Genomic DNA, 15,470 nt, shown 5'->3' with positions numbered 1-15,470 from the left:
TTAGGCTTCACAGGCAAGCGCTTAACCGCTAAGCCATCTCTCCAGCCCATATTGAGGTTTTTCTATTGGGCAGGTAGCAGGGGAGTTCCAAGTTAGGGGGTAGACGTTCAAGTTTAATGACATCAGTCTAGACCTTCTTTCACTCACCCTGGAAACAAACAAGGCCCACAGTCTGTGTCAGGTACGTGCCGTGAACCCTGACCTCGGGGAGACTTAAGGAGGGTTAGAATCACAGCACCTTAGCTCAGGACCTACTGATGGCCCAGTGAAGTGAGTTCCAATCACTGGAGTGCTATGCCCCCTCCTGGCCCTTTATCAAGTCCAGTACACAAGCCACTAAGGACCTCGAGAGATTCCAGAATTTCTTCCTGCAACTCCTGTCTATGTACTTGCACACTATAAACTGCCTTTGCTTTCAGATGCTAGCATTGTTATTCAGGTGATCAAAGGGCATTTTTGCTGATCAGCTAAGCAAAGAAATCGGAGAAAGGTTACTAGAGGTGGTTCCCAGGAATATCCTGAGAGAGAGGAGAGAGAGACCTCATCTCTGATGTGCGTGCAGATAGAGCCAACTGCAAGTCAGCCGTGCGACAGATGTCTTATGTTAGCTGTTTGACTTTGAAAAGCATTTGACTTACGCAGGTAAAAATATCTTTCAAACCAAACCAGAAGTGCCATGTGAAAATGGAGAAGCAGAGGTGGAAAAACAGTTTGCCATTACAACCTGGGTCTGCAATATGGGCTGTGCGTCCCTACATCTGGAGACGGGATCCATTGCTCTGAGAATCTCACCTGCCTTTCCTCTCTTGAGCCGACTTATCCCTTTCTTCAAAGAGCTCTGATCTGTAGGGAGGGTGAAGAGTGAGACGGGGTGGGGTGGGGTGGGGGGACTGGAGAGAGAGCTTAGCGGTTAAGGCACTTGCCTGTGAAGCCTACTAAGGACCCAGGTTCAAATCCCTAGGACCCACATAAGCCAGATGCACAGGGTGGCGCATGTGTCTGGAGTTCGTTTGCAGTGGCTGGAGGCCCTGGCGCACCTATTCTCTCCCTCCTTCCCTCCCACTTCAAATAAATAAATTAAAAAAAAAAAAAGAGTGAGGCAGAGGGAGGAGAGAGGACATAGAGCCGTACATGTGCAGGTGAAGTCAAGGAAATCCAGCGAGTGTCTTCCAGGGAGGAGGCCCCATGCCATACACCTGGAGCAAGTGGGAACACCAGGGACTGCAGACGCAGGCAGAGATGCCCGAGGAAGGCTCGCTGTAGCACAAGGTCTCCTGGTCATCCGTTCAGCAAGTAATCACTGAGCGCATACCACGTTCTGGAGTTAGATCACACACCAGAATGGCTCATGTGTCATGTCAGCGTAGCATAGCATCTCGTTTCATTTTAAAATGCCCTCTTAAAAATTCGTGTGTGTGAGCCGGGCGTGGTGGCGCACGCATTTAATCCCAGCACTCGGGAGGCCAACGTAGGAGGATCATGTGAGTTCCAGACCACCCTGAGACTACATCGTGAATTCCAGGTCAGCCTGGGGTAGAGTGCAACCCTACTGAAGTGGGGTGCTAGGGGTTAAGGAAAGTCCTTGAACCCCAAGCCCTAGGTTTGTGTCTAATTTTAATCAAAGAATTGAATAAAATAAGACTGAGGAGGATAATCGTTATTATATTTATTTAGAGAGGCATAGAACCAGGGGAAGGGAGATGAATATATCCATGTGGGGCCTAGAGAAACCATGGAGAGAACAGAAAAGAAAGTGCAAAGAGCTCCTGCTATGGGGAGGGCAAGAGGGGGTAAAGAGGCCATGTGGAGAGTTAGGGGGTCCTCCCTCATCTCAGCCCAGCCAGACTGAGATGAGGAGGAGCTCACCAGAAGCCAGAGGTTCACCATTGTCAAGCAGCCCAGAGAGCTTGCCCTCCCCTTGCAGAGGTATTTATTTATTATTTTTGGTTATTGTTATTATTATTTATTATTTATGGTTATTGTTATTATTATTTTGGATTTTCAAGGTAGGGTTCTCACTCTAGCCTAGGCTGACCAGAAATTCACTCTCTGGTCTCAGGGTGGCCTTGAACTCATGGCGGTCCTCCTACCTCTGCCTCCGGAGTGCTGGGATTAAAGGCGTGCGCCACCACGCCCAGCTGCAAATGTATTTATAACCTTATGGTGGTGGGCCCTACCTCCCAGCTCAGGTGAGCCAGAGAGAGACAGCTGAGTCGTTTGGGCTAGGGGCTGTCTCAGGAAGAGACCAGCCATGACACCAAGTTCTTGGGTCTAAGCTTGACCAACCACAATGTCAGGATTAGATTTAAATCCTGGGAGAGAAGAGCTCCCTCCCAAGAGGGGTCCAGGTTGGTTGTGGAAAAAACAGACCTTGGGAAGAGATGAGAAGTCAGTTCATCCTTTGATCTCTAGCAAAGTGGAAACAATGAGGATAGGCCCAAAGACATTCCTGATTCTGACTTTCAGGGGCTCCGTCACCCTAAGTGCCTAAAAGAGCTACCTGACTCCTTACTACCTTGAAAGATAAACAAAAGAAAATGGTGTGCGTGCATGTGCGTGCGCGTGCGCTCATGCATGTCATGGCACACACTGGACAGGTCGGAGGACAGCTTCAAGGTGTCTGTGCTCTTCTCGTACCTTCTTCGGTGTCTTTTATTTTATTTTATTTTTTAAAATTATTTATTTATTTATCTGAGAGCTACAGACACAGAGAGAAAGACAGATAGAAGGAGAGAGAGAGCATGGGCACGCCAGGGCTTCCAGCCTCTGCAAACGAACTCCAGACGCGTGTGCCCCCTTGTGCATCTGGCTAACGTGGGACCTGGGGAACCGAGCCTCGAACCGGGGTCCTTAGGCTTCACAGGCAAGCGCTTAACCGCTAAGCCATCTCTCCAGCCCATCTTTTATTTTTTTTAATTTTCTTTTTCGAGGTAGGGTTTCACTCTATCCCAGGCTGACCTGGAATTCTCTATGTAGTCTCAAGGTGACCTTGAACTCACAGCGGTCCTCCTACCTCTGCCTCCCGAGTGCTGGGATTGAAGGCGTGCGCCACCACACCCGGCTTTCAGTGTCTTCACCATGTGAACTGCCTGTGAACTCCAGATTCTCTCGACTCCCATTGTCACTTTTGCATCTGGCTTTACGTAGGTGCTGGGGAGCCAAACTTGGGTCGGCAGACTTTGAAAGCAAGCACTTTTAGCCACTGAGCTATCTGCCCAGCTTCTAAAATGCCTTTTTAAACATAGCCACAAAAATGGATGTATTAAGCCGGGCGTGGTGGTGCACGCCTTTAATCCCAGCACTCGGGAGGCAGAGGTAGGAGGATCGCCATGAGCTTGAGGCCACCCTGAGATTACATAGTGAATTCCAGGTCAGCCTGGAGCTAAAGTGAGACCCTACCTCGAAAAACCAAAAAAAAAGGGCTGGAGAGATGGCTTAGCAGTTAAGCGCTTGCCTGTGAAACCTAAGGACCCTGGTTCAAGGCTCGATTACCCAGGACCCACGTTAGCCAGATGCACAAGGGGGCGCACGCGTCTGGAGTTGGTTTGCAGTGGCTGGAGGCCCTGGTGCACCCGTTCTCTCTATCTGCCTCTTTCTCTCTCTATCACATTCAAATAAATAAATAAAAATAAACAAAAAAAAAATGTTAAAGGGTATATTATGCCCTCTTAAATATTTATGTTTATGTGCATATATTAATGCTACTTGCCCTTTTGGTTAGAGAAGCTTCTCTTTTCAGATGGCAGTGACCACTGGGATGGTGTCTCAAAACTCGCCCAAGTGTTGAGAAGTGAGAGTGGAGTGTTCAGCACTAAGTGAGACATCTCTTCTCAGTCACACCCTCCAAGGCTCAGGGACCATTGCAGAAGAGGTGGCAGAAAGAATGTAAGAGTCAAAGGAAGGGTAGAACTCCTTACAACGTGCTCCTCCAGGCACAAAATGGCCTGGGTATCCATGACCTCACAATGCCTGACACTACCTACACAAGACCCTATGACAGGAGGAAGAAATCATGGCATCAAAATAAAAGAGGGACTGATTGAGGGGGGGATATGATGGAGAGTGGAGTTGCAAAGGGAAAGTGGGGGGAGGGAATTACCATGGTTTATTGCCTACAATTATAGAAGTTGTCAATAAAAAGAAATAAAAGATTAGGATCTGAAATGATCTTAGCAGGCTGAAAGGATGAGCAGGCATGACCTGGTTTAGATTCAGTAGTTCTACTCTTTGATGTGGGACCATCTGCATTTCCAGACAGATCAGCAATAGGAGCATCACATCAGTATAGACAGAATTACCTCAAGTTCAAGAGCTTTGGAGTCACATCTTTATATAAATGTGTATATATATATAAATATATATATATAAAATTTTTATTTATTTGAGAGAGAGAATGGGCACACCAGGGCCTCTAGCCATTGAAAACGAACTCCAGATGCATCCATCACCTTGTGCATCTGGCTTTACATGGGTACTGGGGAATCAAACCTGGGTTCTTTGGCTTTGTAGGCAAGGGCCTTACCACTAAGCAAACTCTCCAGCCCAAGTATTTTTTTAGGCAAGTCTCTACTAACCTGAGCTTTAGCTGCCCACAATATGGAGTAAAGGCTACCAATGGCCTCACTGGGATGATGTGAGGATTAAATGAGATGCAAAAAAAGAGGAAAAACATTTAGCACATTACCTTGCCCACAGTGAGCACTCAACAGATAAGAACTATATCTAGATGTACACACACATGGTGGCTTAGCAGGAGCCTGTGTGAAAAATACTCATGGTTTTATTTTTATTTATTTTTTTATCTATTTATTTGAGAGCGACAGACACAGAGAGAAAGACAGATAGAGGGGGAGAGAGAGAATGGGCGCACCAGGGCTTCCAGCCTCTGCAAACGAACTCCAGACGCGTGCGCCCCCTTGCGCATCTGGCTAACGTGGGTCCTGGGGAACCGAGCCTCGAACCGGGGTCCTTAGGCTTCACAGGCAAGCGCTTAACCGCTAAGCCATCTCTCCAGCCCAAGACTCGTGGTTTTAATAGACTCCAAGTTCAAAATGAGCCAATAATCCAATGTGGTCTCCAAAAATAACTGGTTAGACTTCAGCTGTTCTTTAAGGAGCCATGCATGGTAGGCTGAATACATGGAGGGCCAGCTCTTGCTGGATTCCCACGGATAGACCCCAGTGGGAATCCCTGCTCTGCTCCCAGTACCCCACCATTAGAACAGACCGTAGGCTCTAAAACTCAACCAGCTGGGATTGCCTAAGACAACAAGAGATCCAATAACCACAGCCTAGGAAGAAGAAGGCTTATTTAGCAGGGAGAGGAGAGTACTTAAGGGCATCACAACAGCTGTTTCAAATATTTTTAGGATAGTCACATGGGAGGGGAATTACTATTCAACATAGAACCAAACGCCAAACTGGTATTAAAAAGATCTTCCTATATAGGAAATGCCAGAGGCTTGGAAGAGGCACTAATTGGAAGAATAAATCATAATAATGAAAGAAGAGCTCTCACTCCACCCTGAAGAGTCTAGTTCATCCCTGGGCTATCCTTTCCCTCCCCCCCCCCTTTGGTTTTTCTTTTAGGGTTATTTGAGGTAGGGTCTCACTCTAGCCCAGGCTGAAATTTATAATGTAGTCTCAGGCTAATCTGACACTCATGAAGGTCCTCCTACCTCTGCCTCTCTAATGCTGGAATTAAAGATGTGTGCCACCACGCCTAGCCCTGGGCCATTTTTTGATCATTAGCATAGTGGAGGATTCCTTTCTGCAAACCCTTTTCCAGAGAGTTTGATTACCTTTATGACTTGATACATGCCATCAACACACTTTCAGGTTAAGAAAATTACATGAAGGAGAAACACTTCAGAAACATTGCCAGCTCTGGAGAAGAGCAGGCATTGGAACTCCATTTTGCTCATGGTTCACACCCCTGTCCACTGCCAGTGCTGGGCTGATGGCTCTCATGTCAATTAGCAAGCTCCTTGGAGACATGCCCATGATGATGGCTTTGATAACATCATTCCCTACCAGCCTGACTCTGTTCAAACTGTACTTACACTAATTTTTTTAAAGTCCAAGAAAAAGAAAACTTGGGCTAGAGAGATGGCTTAGCAGTTAAGGATATTGCCTGGGAAGCCTAAGGACCCATGTTCCACTCTCCAGATCCCACATAAGCCAGATGCACAAAGGTGAGGCAAGCACAAGGTTGCACATGCCCACTAGGTGGCGGAACTGTCTGGAGGTCACTTGTAGTGGCTGAGGGCTTGGCATGCTAATTCTGTCTCTCTCTCTCTCTCTCTCTCTAAAAATAAGAAAAGAAAAGAAAAGGGAGGGGAGAGGCGGAGAGGGGAAGAGGAGGGGAATGGAGAGGAGAGGAAAGGAAAGATTTTTGTTTTTTTGAGGCAGGATCTTGCTCTAGCCCAGGCTAACCTGGAATTCACTATGTTGTCTCAGGGTGGCCTCGAACTCATGCGATTCTCCTACCTCTGCCTCCCGAGTGCTGGGATTAAAGGCGTGCGCCACCACCTGGCTCCCATCTCAAATTTTCATTTGTGCATTACCCCACCATTCTCTTTGTTTTAAAATAGGCCATAGTTTTAAAAGAACAAGAGTCAAGTGATTTGTATTCTGGGCACAATGTCGGGCTTTGATGGAACAGGCTCTGATTTCTCTCACCTGATCGCTACTTTAAATGAGAAAAAAAATAGAATCCTATTCACAATGCAAATAATACAGAAAACCAGAAATCATTCTGCCTTATAATCAAAACCAGAAAGCTGTTATTGTAGCTCTGTGCCATTTCCAGAGACTATTAATTCACAGGAGTAGCCCTGCCCTAAGATGAAAATCTAGGCAGCATGACATTGTTTCTGCTAAAGAACCTCTTTGTCTTAGCAGCTCATTTCCAAAGTCACAGATGAACTTAACTGTGACTGACTAATTGGGACACTTTATTCTCATCATATATTTGTTTAAGAATAAAAAATTAACTTCAGTCAGTACTGTTCAAATGCTAAGCAATTCGGACAATGACGACCCTAGTGACATTCATTAGGGATGGGAGCAAGGATGTTTTCTCTAGTTAATATTATATTTTCTCACACTATGCACTTGTCAAGGAAAATCTAATGCCATAACTGTTGATTTGGGATATTTAAAGCATTGTTTGAAAAGTTCCCCAGGGATGTTTTCTTTCCTTCCACTCTCCAGCAAGACACTATTTGCCAGCAAACTTCAAAGGCTCCAACAGTGATTTTCAATTATATTTATTATTAGCTCCATAATCGGCGGGCCGATTAAAAAGAGCAAATGCAGGGGCTTAGACTGCTTGGGAGACAGGCATCAGGTTTCAAAGTGACATTTGGCTTTCGTGGGGGGTGACAGGCTTGATGACCACATTTATGCCACTCCTTTTGCCTCTGTTTCCTTCCACTTCTCTACCAACGGGTTTCAGTGCCATCAACTAAAGGTTAAAAAACCAAACCAAAGAACCGCGCGTGGTGGCACACACCTTTAATCCCAGCACTCGGGAGGCAGAGACGGGAGGATCAACATGAGTTCGGTGCCACCCTGAGACTACATAGTGAATTCCAGGTCAGCCTGAACTAGGGGGAGACCCTACCTCGAAAAAAAAAAATCAAATCAAAATATTTTAGGTAGTTTAAAAAAAAAATACCTCATGAGTCTTTTACACTTCCAGTTTATTTCTCTTTGTTATTTCTCTTGCATTTTATCCTTTGATTTAGGAGTCATTTTAATATGTTGGTAGATTATTTCTAGTATTATAAAAAATACACCATTGTGAATTTCAATGAGGCTAATTAAGATTGATAAGAGTAAAATACACAGGAGCTGGACAGATGGCTCAGCAGTTAAGGTGCTTGCCTGAAAGGGCCTACAGACCCAGGCTTCATTCCCCAGTGCCCAGATAAAAGCCAGATGCACCAAGTGGTGCATGTGTCAAGAGTTCGTCTGCCGAGGGTGGAAGGCCCTGGTGTACCTTTTCTTTCGGTATGTCTCTGCCTATAAAAAATAAACTAAATAAAATACAAAAATAGGGCTGGAGAGATGGCTTAGCGGTTAAGCGCTTGCCTGTGAAGCCTAAGGACCCCGGTTCGAGGCTCGGTTCCCCAGGTCCCACGTTAGCCAGATGCACAAGGGGGCGCTCGCGTCTGGAGTTCGTTTGCAGAGGCTGGAAGCCCTGGCGCGCCCATTCTCTCTCTCTCTCCCTCTATCTGTCTTTCTCTCTGTGTCTGTCACTCTCAAATAAATAAATAAATAAAATTTAAAAAAATACAAAAATAAAATGTTCTGATAATTATAGGCCAATAATATCACCCTAATCTAACAGTCCTAGAAAGATTAATGAGTCAATAGGGAACTCTTTCTTCTTCAGGGAGTTTTGTGGTTATTTTATTCATGTGTGTGTGCACGCAAGCACATGTAGGTGCACATATATCACATGTGTGGAGATCACAGGACAACCTCTGTGTTGACCTTCACCTTCTACCTTATTTGAAACAGGATCTTTTTTTTTTTTTTTTACTTGTTTATTTGAGAGACAGTGGGTGCGCCAGGGCCTCCAGCCACTGCAAACAAACTCCAGATGCGTTCGCCACCTTGTGCATCTGGCTTACGTGGGTCCTGAGAAATCGAACGGGGATCCTTTGGCTTTGCAGGCAAATGCCTTAACCACTAAGCTGTCTTCTCCAGCCCTGAAACAGGATCTTTTATTGCTGTGTTTGCCAGGTTAGCTGGCTCATGAGCATATGGGCCATTGCCATAGGTCGCTGTAATCACAGATTCTCACGCTACCACATCCAGCTTTTTGAGGGCCCCAGTGAGCCAAACTCAGTTATGCTTGTGCACTGAGCCATCTCCCCAGCCCTTTTCAGGGCTTCAAATGATGACTTCTGTTGTAGTCACCGTCACGTTGCTGGCACGAATCATCCGACCCAACGTAGCTTATGGGAGGTGTTGTGTGGCAAACGTCCTCCGCTTCGGAAGGTGTAAACAAGGATTGCCAGCTTTATCAGAAGCCGCTGAGTGGGCTGGAGAGATGGCTTAGCAGTTAAGCGCTTGCCTGTGAAGCCTAAGGACCCTGGTTCAAGGCTCAATTCCCCAGGTCCCATGTTAGCCAGATGCACAAGGGGGCGCACGTGTCTGGAGTTCGTTTGCAGTGGCTGGAGGCCCTAGTGTGCCCATTCTCTGTCTCTATCTGCCTCTTTCTCTCTCTGTCTGTCGCTCTCAAATAAATAAAAATCAAATACACACACACACACATATATATGTGTATATATATATATATATATATATATATATATATATGCAGTTGAGTCACCTCACCAGAGACACATGGGGAGGGTCATCAGAACCCCACCTGCGATTCAGGCACCCCAGGGCAGCATCTCCATACAAAAATGCACAAGCTCAGGGGGAGATAGATAGGTATATTGAGAGTGAAGGATCTAGGAACAATGAGCTCCAATGAGGTGGTGTCTCTGAGTGTCCAGTGCTCTGTGAGTGAGCCCGCACCCTGGGGCCCAGTGAAGAGTATCTACAGGGGTAATCCCAGTACAATGAGCCCCACTGTAGTGCTGCTTTGTGATCTCACACTCTTGGACAGGGACAAGGAGCTTCTAGAAGCAGCCACAGGGAAGCCGTCATTCAGGGTGGAATGAGACTTCTCCGTGGTGAGGCCGCTCTGGGGTCCTGATGCTCTGTAAGAAAGCCCTCGTCCTGAGCTTGAGGAGGGGGCATCCGAGGAGCAATTTTGACAGGGGACTCTCCATCAAGGTGGCTGTTTGGGGCTCCCATGTTCCTAAAAGTAACCTCTCAGCACTGGGGAGGCAGAGGTAGTAGGAGGATCGCTGTGAGTTCGAGGCCACCCTGAGACTCCATAGTGAATTCCAGATCAGCCTGGGTTAGAGTAAGACCCTACCTCCAAAAAAAAAAAACCAAAACAAAACAACAACAAAAATTGGGCTGGGCGTGGTGGTACACGCCTCTAATCCCAGCACTTGGGAGGCAGAGGTAGAAGGATCGACGCTGTTAGTTCAAGGCCACCCTGAGACTATGTAGAGAATTCCAGGTCAGCCTCAGCTAGAGTGAGAACCCCCCCAAAAAAGGCAGAATTGTTAGGGTGAGGGTCCAGAAAGCACCATGCAAAACAAGGGAGAAAGGATGAGCCTCGAGACAAGGAGAGGAGGGCAGCCTGACATAGATGCCTCAGCCGGAGCAGGACTGGCCAGCAGTTATTGCTTCTCTGCAATCTTCAAGCACAAACAGACCTTCCAGTGACCAGCCTCTTGCAGGGGCTGATTTATCGCTGGGGCCGGGGTTCTTATCACTGGCCCAGACCCAGCAACTGGCTCTCAAACTTGGCCCCGGGTCAACAGACAAGTTTTACAGGCTGGTTACAAATATCAGGAGGCCTGGTGATCATCCTCAGACTTAGGCTGGGTTGGGCAGATTGGAATGTTTTTATCTATGATCAGAGATGGCCCCAGACTTCAGAGCCCCTCCTTCCAATGTAGCTGCCACTGAGCAGTTTTACAGGCAACGTGGGCCCTCGGTCACACAATGTGTTGGGTATGTACTACAGATGGCTTGTTGGGGCCCATTTCTCCCCTGGCCTCTTTGTAACATTGGAATGAGGCATGAAGATCCTCATTTGATTTAGTTCTTGTAGTGTGATACTCAGTGTTCCCTAACTGCTGAAATGAGAACATTTTGAACATTTCAGTTATAATATGGTAGGGGGCAAGGCCTCAGCCAGGAAAAATATAAGCTACAACTGCAGCATAGTATAAAGCATAGTGACAATAATTCATGGTATTTTATTAAAATAGGTTACATTTGCAAAGTGTACTTTTTTTTTTTCCTGTTTTTCTTAAGTGGATATTTTTTTGTTGTTTGTTTTTCTTTTGAGATAGGGTCTCACTCATGCCCAAGCTGTCCTGGAAATCACTATGTAGTCTTAGGCTGGCCTAGAACTCACAGTGATCCTCCTCCTTCTGCCTCCCGAGTGCTGGGATTAAAGGCATAGGCCAATTACACCTGGAAATATATATATATATTGCTATCATACACAATGATTTCATTTGCCACAGACTACAAGTTGGGTGAAGACAGCAGTATCTGATTAAAAATGAAGATGCAGGCTGGAGAAATGGCTCAGCAGTGAAGGCACTTGCCTGCAAAGCCAAAGGACATAGGTTCAATTCCCCAGGACCCATGTATGCCAGATGCACAAGGTGGCGCATGCGTCTGGAGTTTGTTTGCAGTGATCGGAGGCCCTGGTGCTCCCATTCTCTCTTTCTGCCTCTTCCTCACACACTCTCTGTCTCTCCCTCTCTAAAAATAAATAAATAAAAGTAAAAATTGAAAATGCGGGACTAGAGAGATGGCTTAGTGGTTAAGCGCTTGCCTGTGAAGCCTAAGGACCCCGGTTTGAGGCTCGATTCCCCAGGACCCACGTTAGCCAGATGCACAAGGGGGCGCACGTGTCTGGAGATCGTTCGCAGCAGCTGGAGGCCCTGGCGTGCCCGTTCCCTCTCTCTCTCTCTGCCTCTTTCTGTCTGTGTCTGTCGCTCTCAAATAAATCAATAAAAATAAACCAAAACATTTTTTTTAAATATATTTTTTTAAATTTTTTATTGATTTATTTGAGAGCGACAGACACAGAGAGAAAGACAGATAGAGGGAGAGAGAGAGAATGGGCGCACCAGGGCTTCCAGCCTCTGCAAACGAACTCCAGACGCGTGCGCCCCCTTGTGCATCTGGCTAAGGTGGGACCTGGGGAACCGAGCCTCAAACTGGGGTCCTTAGGCTTCACAGGCAAGCGCTCAACCGCTAAGCCCTCTCTCCAGCCCCAAAACATTTTTTTTTAAATGAAGATGCAAGAGGTAAGGAGATAGCTCAGTTGGTAAAGTGCTTGTCTCACAAACACAAGGACATGAGTCTGATCCCCAGTACTCACATAAAATGCTGGGGCAATATATAATATATATATTGTCTATAATGTAACCCTAGCTCTAGACGGCAGAGAGGGGCAGAGCCTTGGGGATGTTGCCGGGCAGCCAGTCAAGCTGGAGAGCTGTAGACTGATGGGAGACTGCGTCTCAATGGAGGTGGACAGCATTCCCTAGGATGACGCTTGAGGTTGTCCTTTGGCCTGAATACACACACATGCGCCCATGTACGCACTCACCCAAAACGCACGTGAGTAAAAAAGTAAAAGCTTCAAATAGGGCTGGAGAGATGGCTTAGCCGTTAAGGTGCTTGCCTGCAAAGGCTGAGGACCCAGGTTCTACTCTCCAGATCCCGTGTTAGCCAGATGCACAAAGGTGAGGCGAGCGCAATGTTGCACATGCCCGCAAGGTGGTGCAAGTGTCTAGAGTTTGATTGCAGTAGCTGAGGCCCTGGCGCGCCAGTTCTCTCTCTCTTTCTCTCTCTCTCTCTCGCGTTCAATGTGTCTAAAATAAAGTAAGATAAAAACTTTGTTTTTTGGTTTTCTGAAGTAGGGTCTCACTGTAACCCAGGCTGACCTAGAATTCATTCTGTAATCTCAGGGTGGCCTTGAACTCACAGCAGTCCTCCTACCTCTGCCTCCCGAGTGCTGGGATTAAAGGCGTGCGCCACCACGCCCGGCTAGATAAAAACTTTTATAATAAAGATACAGAAACTCAAGTTAAGCAGAAGCCAGTTTTCTCATCAGAAATCAAACCACAGCAAAACCACATTGAAAAAGTGACCTCTCCTGCCCTTTGCTGTCTTATACTCTGACACTGGCGTGGACAGTGAGGGTCAAGAGCCTCCGTTACCATGAAAGCAAGAGTGAAGCCAAGGTCAAGTAAAAATTCTACTGGTTCAAGTCATGGATGACCAGACCAAAAAAAAAAAAGTACCTTTGGAAAAAGCCACCAAAAGTTTATAATAAAATTTGACAAAGTCATTACCAAGAGATTCTAACCTTTTATTTCACAGACACACACACACACCACTCACTATGACCTTCAGAAATAAAAGCCCTTTTACTTTAAGTCATATCCAACCAATAAACATGTCCAATGACAACACAATACCCTCTCACCCCTGCGAGTTCGGAACTTGAATGCCTTCCAAAGGCCCATTTATTAAAAGGCTTGGTCTCCCGATACAATGGGGGAGGTAACAGAGAGGTACAGACTGTTAGGTCCAGATGGGCTTCAGCCCCCACAAAAAAAAAGGGAGTCACCAAAGAAAACAGGATGGTGACAGAGAGACATAAGGGAGTGGGTCATCCACATTCTTCAAGAAATTGCCCAGCCATTAAGGATGCCCCAAGAACAGAGATTTACTGTCCCCTTATCTCTCACCGGACCACTTCTGGTCTCACCATATGGCTAATGTAAAGAATAGAGATTTACTGCCCCAACAAGAAAATTCCTTCCCTTCCTCACCTTACCCCAATTGAAGAGCCTATAAAGCCCACTACCTGTAACCCCAAGCTGACTGCTCTGCTCTTGAGAGTCAGTCCTGGCAGCTCATGTTTTTTCCTCAAATAAAACTTCCATCTTTGCCTCAGAGTGGTCTCTGTGGTCTTGGTCACTCTTGAACCTTACACAGACCAAGTGGAAAGGTTTCAGATCATTGGAGATATGGCTTTATAGGGCATTGTGAGAACATAGTTCCCTCCCTTTTTTTTTTTTTAAATTTAAGTTTTATTTATTTATTTGAGAGAGAGGGAGAGAGAGAAAATGGGCAGGCCAGGGCCTCCAGCTGCCATAAACAAACTCCAGATGCATGTGTCACTTTGTGCATCTGGCTTACATGGGTCCTGGGGAATCGAACCTGGGTCCTCAGCACCTCAACTGCTAAGCCATCTCTGCAAGCTCTAGTTTCCTCTCTTTATCATAGCTTCCTGGTCATCCTGTGAGCAGTTCCACTCCACCATGATATGATGAGACAAAATCAACCTTTGCTCTTTATAAGTCAATTATCTCAAATACTGTGGTACAAGTGACAGAAAACTAACACAGCCTCTATGAAGCCCAAAATCCAATAGAAACTACATAATGTCTATGAATAAACTGAAGTTAAAGGTATAAAGACTAATAAACTGGTGAAAGTTTGATATTTGTGGTCTATCGAGCTTGAATAAAAGGTGAAATGTAAAAATGTAAATTCAGACTATTCTTGGTAACTGTACTAGCAATTCAGCCTCTCCCCCACTTAAGAAAAGAGATGTTTCTTAAAAACCATTTCTAAGCTTTCACTGGTCTGAAACTTGATGAGAAAACTTGAGGGCCCTTTCTTAGGGAAGCACAACACCTTATCTTTACATTTGACCTGTTGCTTAAATCTAGTCCCATTATCAAGGTTCACACATTTAGGCAGAGCCAGTAGAAGGCTATTCAGTGCTTTAACTGTCTGTCTCCTGAAAGTTGTACTGAGTGAACTTGGGAAAATCCAATAATTTCCTTGCACAGAATAGGAAAATAATTCTTTTTATAACTTAAATTTCACATAAAGGCTATTGAAGAATACAGTGATCTTTCCCCACATGGAAGCCACCTCTTTACCTCAAAATTTTCATGTAAAATGCTACTTTAAAAAATAAAATAAGGGTCTGGAGAGATGGCTTAGCAGTTAAGGCATTTGCCTGCAAAGCCAAAGGACCTTGGTTCGATTCCCCAGGACCCACAAAAGCCAGATGCACATAGGGTGCATGTGTCTGGAGTTCATTTGCAATGGCTGGAGGCCCTGGTGTACCCATTCTGTCTTTTTCTCTCTCTCTTTCTCAAATAAATAAATAAAATAAGAGCTGGAAAGTTGACTCAGTGATTTGGGTGCTTGCTTGCAAAACCTAAGGACCAGGGTTTGATTCCCCAGCACCCACGTAAGCCAGATGCACAAGGTGGTACGTGTATCTGGAGTTCATTTGCAGTCTCTGGAGGCCCTGCCATGCCTATTCTTTCTCTCTCTCTCTGAAATAAATAAATAAAATATTTAAAAATAAAATAAAATAAGCCATGTGTGGTGGTGCACACCTTTAATTCCAACATTCAGGAGGCAGAGGTAGGAGGATCACCATGAGTTTGAGGTCACTCTGAGACTACACAGAGAAACCCAGGTTAGTCTGGGATAGAGCTAGACCATACATGAAAAACCATAAAAATCATCATCATAATAATAACAAACTAACTGGGTGTGGTGGCACATGCCTTTAATCCCAGCATTTGGGAGGCAGAGGTAGGAGGCTCGCCATGAGTTCAAGGCCAACTTGAGACTACATAGTGAATTCCAGGTCAGCCTGAGCTAGCGTGAGACCTTACCTCGAAAAACCAAGATAAATAAATAAAGTTAAATTAAAAACCTAAATAATAAATAATAAAAATAAACTGGGCATGGTGACACACACTTTTAATCCCAATACTCAGAGGGTAAGATAGGAGGATTGCTGTGAGTTTGAAGCCAATCTAG

The sequence above is a fragment of the Jaculus jaculus genome, chromosome 14 (genome assembly GCF_020740685.1).
Source record: "Jaculus jaculus isolate mJacJac1 chromosome 14, mJacJac1.mat.Y.cur, whole genome shotgun sequence".
NCBI classification, from domain to species: Eukaryota; Metazoa; Chordata; class Mammalia; order Rodentia; family Dipodidae; genus Jaculus; species Jaculus jaculus.
Note: the sequence above shows the minus strand (reverse complement) of the source record.